Source organism: Sapajus apella, unplaced genomic scaffold (genome assembly GCF_009761245.1).
Source record: "Sapajus apella isolate SASKATOON/1434 unplaced genomic scaffold, GSC_monkey_1.0 scaffold39, whole genome shotgun sequence".
Classification (NCBI taxonomy): domain Eukaryota; kingdom Metazoa; phylum Chordata; class Mammalia; order Primates; family Cebidae; genus Sapajus; species Sapajus apella.
In genome coordinates, this window is record NW_022436979.1 from 7,350,929 (window position 1) to 7,357,355 (window position 6,427).

Below are 6,427 nucleotides of genomic sequence, written 5' to 3' on the forward strand. Positions count from 1 at the left end.
CAAGGCTGACAGGAGTCAAACTTTATATATTAAGGGAATATTGAAAACACAGCTATTTCCAATAATTCATTATGCACATGCTCATAAACACATTATACTTGTCACAGAACATATACCTGTAGTGTACTTGCCAGCAGGGACTAAATAACACTTACCTAATGAGAAGGCTGGTGTTGTTTTTTGATGTCAAGTGCCCCAAGGTTTCAACAGTGAAGGGCCGTCACAGTTGGTAGTCTTTTAAATGGGAAGTCCCCTGGCCATTGGCTGCCTACGGTATGTCAGTTACAGGTTGGGAACCACTGCACTTGGTGCAGGAGCGATTTCCCCCCTTGTCTTTACTCAGATCCATCATTAGACAGTTCCCTGAAGGTGAGCCTGGAAGTTTGCATAGTGGCCAGTGTAAGCCTTCAGGGAGAACTGGGGTGAATATTACAGATTCATGTCAAGAAAAGCAATTATCTGTCAGAAGTGAAGAAAGCAGTCAAAGTGCCAGTGTACTGAAGAAAAGTGACCGCACCCAAAGCATTGTCTTTGGGATACCACATGTTATAAAGGAATATATATATTTTGAGTGTACAGAGGAGAGATACATTCAGAATAGGTTAATAAGGCGACCCAAACTGTGTCACACTGGGAGCCGTTGAAGGAACAGGATGCATGTGGAAACACCTGGGAGGCCATGCTAGTTGCCCTCAAATGTTTTGAGGGTTGTCAGGAGGAAGATTTCCCCAGGAGCAGCGCAGGCAGAAATCAACGAAAAAGAATGGAAACCACACACACACACACACACACACACACACACACACACACACACACACAGATTTATAACAGAGAGGGTGTCAAGGGGAATCCGTTCTAATAGCACTTTTCAGGAATGGAACAGATGTCTTGAGAGATACTGACTTATCTGTCACTTGAGACATTCAAGCCTTGACATCACAACCACGTTGAAAGAATATTGCAATGGAACTCAAGCAGCTGATTGTGGAACTAAGTGACTTTAATTTCCAACCCTAGGACTGTGATTCTATGTACAGAGAACTTGAATCTTAAGTAGAGTATCCTTGTGAAACCCCTACAACTTGGATTGAAAATACATACTGAATTAAAATCAGTATGGTAGTAAGTTTCTCTGTAATGATCAGGAAACGTGCCAAAGTATATTTTAACATTTAGTTGCAGATAATTATGTAAGCTGATTTTGTATCAATGAATCTGAAGGTCTGATTTGGTCTTAGAAAATCATACTACACCCCAAGCCCACTTCTAGGAAGTTACCCTTTCTGTTTTTAGCATTTGATTTTGTTGTCTGTCATCACCTAGAACACACATGCATACACATACAAATGCTGCTATAATGAGCATTTTAGGTTACTATATCACTTTTTTAAACCTCAAAACTTTTGTTATATAATGTCCATCTATTTGTAAACATCTCTTGTTGAAAGTCACCGATGATGCAGGTAGAAACGCTGTATTTCCAGCACTGTTAAGGCAAATCTGTGTATATCAAACAGCTGATAGTAATATGTACAAAAATTAGGTAGAAATTAGAGAAAACCACTTTCATCAAGGTAGAGGAGATGAGAGGAGCAGGTATCAGAGTCCCTGTCTCCTGGGACTCTCAGCTAGCCTAGATACTGTCTTACTGTCCTTGTTTGCTTTACGGTCAATAGTTGGCTTTGCATCTCAGAGGAGCTATGAAAGGGCTCAGAAAGGTTCGGCACTCCTTCTCCACATCAAGGGCGAGAAAGAGATAGAAGAGAATTAGGAGCAAATACATTTGTTTCCTTGCCACCCAAACTAGTATCAAAAAATGCCAAGGGCCGGGGTGGCCTGAGCTCCTCCATGACCCATAGTGCTTAACAAAACACCTGCAGAGAAAAGCATACCAGGGTAGAGGGGACTCTTCCACAAAGCATAGCCCTGCCCTGCACAAGCACTGAGGAATGACGTATTTAGGAGTCTTGTGGGAAAACTGAACAAATTCTGAAGACAAAAAGGCACATAGTAAATGGTGTTCTGTTAGGGTGCTGATAATTCTGATGACACTCAGAAGCAAAGAAAAAGAGGATGTTCTCACATTTCAGAAGATTCATGGAATAGAGCCAATTCCCTGTGTTTCTTTGTTGTTCTAAAAAGAAAATCATTTTTTTTTCGTTTCTATTTTCAATACAGAGGCAAAGAATTGGGTAACCATCTTTATTAATTAAAAGCATAATTGATCCCTGCAGCCTGGCTATTGTGCAGACAACCTCCTACTTGCTTCCCTGAGTGGTGATCGTCCTCCTAGATGTGGGCTAGCAAGCTGGCACTCGGTGACTGTGAAATTGCCTTGAAACCAGTCCCTAGATATTCTTTTCTTACGCCACTTTCAACTTAGGTTTGATCTATGAGACCTTGACAATTTTAGTACTTTTGGCATATCTGTATGCTTAAAAAAGGTAATCATAAGAAGTGTCCTTTTCTCCTTTTTGCTGTAGGCCTGAGTGGTTGCTGCCGAAATGGGCAAGTTCATGAAGGCTGGGAATGTGGTGCTTGTTTTGGCTGGATGCTACTCTGGATGCAAAGCCATCATTGTGAAGAACATTGATGATGACACCTCAGGTGGCCCCTACAGCCATGCTTTGGTGGCTGGAATTGACCCCTATTCCCGCAAAGTAGCAGCTGCCATGGGCAAGATGAAGATTGCCAAGAGGTCAAAGACCAAGTCTTTTGTGAAAGTTTATGACTACAATCGCCTAATGCTCACAAGGTACTCTGTGGAATCCCTTTGGACAACACTGTCATCAATAAGGATGTCTTCAGAGATCCTGCTGTGAAACGCAAGGCCCGATGAGAGGCCAAGGTCAAGTTTGAAGAGCGATACAAGACAGGCAAGAGCAAGTGGTTCTTCCAGAAGCTGCGCTTTTAGATGCTTTGTTTTGGTCATTAGAAAAAAAAAGGTAACCATAATCTTACCACCAGCTAAGGAGTGTGTGACAGTTATACGTACACTACCTGGAGAGCTTGATTCATAGGCACCGCTCATCCTGTATTGGTGTCCTGTGGTCCCTTCCCCCCAGCCCCTGCATCCCACCCCAGCATCCTCCCTGTTTCTCCCTGAAGCAATCATAATGTTTTCTTGTTCCCTGAGAGCATTCTATTGGTATGAGGACTGTCTATGTCTTCAAGTACAGGAAGAACTGTGGGTTTCTCTGGATTCTAGGAGTACCTTGTAGGGCATGAGGCCACTCTCAGAGACAGGGCTTTGCTGAGCTATGAATGGAATGCCCTCTGAGTTCCCCTGAAAGGAGGACGAGAAGTTCTAGATCCCTAACAGCCTTCAGGGTACCCAGGACTGACTGAAATGATCCAAGCTCAGAAATTGAATGCTCACCCACAGGGCCATAGGGGCCTGAGGCAAAACAGGGTGAGTCCGGCCATCCTCATAATGTCTGAGGAGAATTTAGGAGCATAAAAATTAGTCCAGTCAGTGATTTTGAAAGCAAAAATCAGATTAATAATGACTAATTGTTTAGTCCTGCAGTTGCTCTACAGAAATATAAAGCAAATCATATACGTAATTTAAAGTGTTCTAGTAACCACATCAAAAATAATAAAAAGAAACAGATGAAGTTAATTTTAGTATTATATTTTATTTAACCCAACATATCTAAAATATTATTACTTCCTTCCAGACAAGTAAAAGCTGAGAGAATTTGTCACCACTAGACTGACCTTACAGGAAATGCTCAAAGGAGTCCTGCATCTGGAAGTGAAAAGACAGTAATGACCACCATGAAAACACACACAAGTATTAAACTCACTGGTAAAGCATATACACAAAGGTGAAAGAGAAAAGGATAAAAACTGATCACTACTGAAAATCATCACATCACTATGATAAATAGTAAGAGAGGAAGAAAGGAACAAAGGATATATAAAACAACCAGGTAACAATTAACAAAATAAGAGGAGTAACTATTATTATCAATAATACCTTGAATATAAACAGCTTAAATTCCAGACTTAAAAGATATAGACTGGCTGAATGGATTAAGAGAATAAAAGCATGACCCAACTATGTACTGCCCACAAGAAACTCACTTCACTTGTAAGGACACACATAGACTGAAAGCGAATGAATGGAAAAGATTCTGCACAGACAGAAACAAAAAATAAGCAGGAGTGCTATACTTACCTCACATAAAATAGACTTTATAGGCAAGAACTGTTAAAAGAGGCAAATGTTATTATGTAATGATAAAAGGATCAATTCAGCAAAAGGATACAACAATTGTAAATAAATACGCACTCAACACAGGGACACACAGATTCATAAAGTAAATATTATTAGATCTAAAGGGAGATATAGGCTCCAATACAATAATAGGCACTTTAGCACCCTATTCTCAGAATTGGACTGATCATCTAGAAAGAAAATCAGCAAAGCAACATTGTATTTCAGTTGTATTTCAAATGCACCCAACAGACATTTACAGAACACTTCATCCAACAGCTGCAGAATGCGCATTCTTTTCATCAGCACATGAAACATTCTCCAGGATAGATCATATGTTAGGCCACAAAAGAAGTCTTAATGTATTTTAAATAACCGAAATCATAACAAGTTTCTTTTCTGAGTACAGTGGAATAAAACCAGAAATCACTAACGAGGAACTCTTGAAACTGAACAAATACATGAAAAGTAAATAACATGCTCCTTAGTAAACAATGGGTCAACAAAGAAATTAAAAAGAACATTTAAAAGCTTCTTGAAATGAATGAAAATGAAAACACAACATACCCAAATTTATGAGTTATAGCGAAAGCCAGTCTAAGAAGGAAGTTTATAGAAATAAACACCTACTTCATAAAAGTAAGGAGATTTCAAATAAACAGCCTAATGTGGGAGGTAAAAAAAGTTTATCTCAAGGAGATAGAAAGTAGGATGATGTTTACCAGAGGCTGGGAAGGGGGTTAGGAGGTCGGAAAGAGGTGGGTTAATGGGTACAAAAGTACAGTGAGGTGAAGAAGTAAGTTCTGGTGTTTGACAGCAAACAGGATAACTATAGTTTACAACAATTTATTGCAATAGCCAGAAGATTTGAAACGTTTCCAACACAAAAAAATAATAAATGTGTGAGGCGACTGATATCCTAATTACTCTGATTTGATCATTACACATTATATTCACGTATCAAAATATCACATATGGAAGCAGGGCAAGATGGCAGAACAGAAGGCTCCACCTATCATCCCTTCCTCTTAAGCGTCCACCCCATTGCAAGGACACCAAGTTAAGAACTATCTATATCGAAAAAATACCTTCTTAAGAACCAAAACTCAGGTGAGCACTCATAGTACTTGGTTTTAACTTCATATTGCTGAAAGAGGCACTGAAGAGATACAAAAAACAGTCCTGAATTGCCACTGAATTGCCACGATGCCACCCCTGCCCCACCCCAGGCAGCAGTGAGTCCCAGTACTGAACTAAGCTCAGAGATGGACTCATGGGGCATGCAACATACTGAGACACCAGCTGGGGACACCAAGAGAGTGCTGGCATCACCCCTCCCCTAACCTCAGGCTGCACAGCTCACAGCTCCAAAAGAGGCCTTCTCTTTTCACTTGAGGAGAGGAGAAGGAGGAATGAGGAGGATTTTGTCTTGTGTCTTGGATAACAGCTAAGCCACAGCAGGATAGGGCACTGGTCAGACTCATGAAGCCCCCATTCCAGGCCATTGCCCCAAGACAATATTTCTAGACACACCCTGGGCCAGAAGGGAACCCCGTATCCTGAAGGGAAGAACCCATCCTGGCAACATTTATCACCTATTAACTGAAGATCCCTTGGGCCCTAAATAACCAGCAGCAGTAACCAGGTACTACATTGAGGGCCTTGATGAGCCTCTGAGACTTGCTGGCTTCAGGTATCAACACTGCCACAGTAGGTAAAGGACCAGGTGGACTCTTAGGACTTGATTCTTGGATGGCATTTCTCAACCTGCCCTGGGCAGAGGGGAGCCTGCCGCCCTGAAGTGTGAGTACCAGGCTAGGCAACATTCCAAGAAAGTGTGACCTCACCAAATGAACTAAATAAGGCACCAGGGACCACTGGAGAAACAGAGATATGTGACCTTTCAGACAGAAAATTCAAAATAGCTGTGTTGAGAAAATGCAAAGAATTTCAAGATAACACAAAAGGAATTCAGAATTCTATCAGATAAATTGAACACAGACATTGAAATAAATAAAAAAGAATCAAACAGAAATTCTGGAGCTGAAAAATGCAATTGGCATACTGAAGAATGTATCAGAGCTCTTTAATAGCAGAATAAAGAATTAGTGAGCTTGAAGACAGGATATTTGGAAATACACAGAGGAGAAAAAAGAAAAAAGAAATAAAAATGAAACACACCTACAGGATCTATAATAGAAAATA

At 40.6% G+C, this 6,427-nt stretch overlaps 1 pseudogene; it reads left to right on the forward strand.

Annotated features, from left to right (window-relative positions):
* The first annotated feature begins 1,583 nt into the window (after positions 1–1,583).
* On the forward strand, positions 1,584–3,596 carry LOC116565186 (annotated as a pseudogene).
* The last annotated feature ends 2,831 nt before the right edge of the window (positions 3,597–6,427 follow it).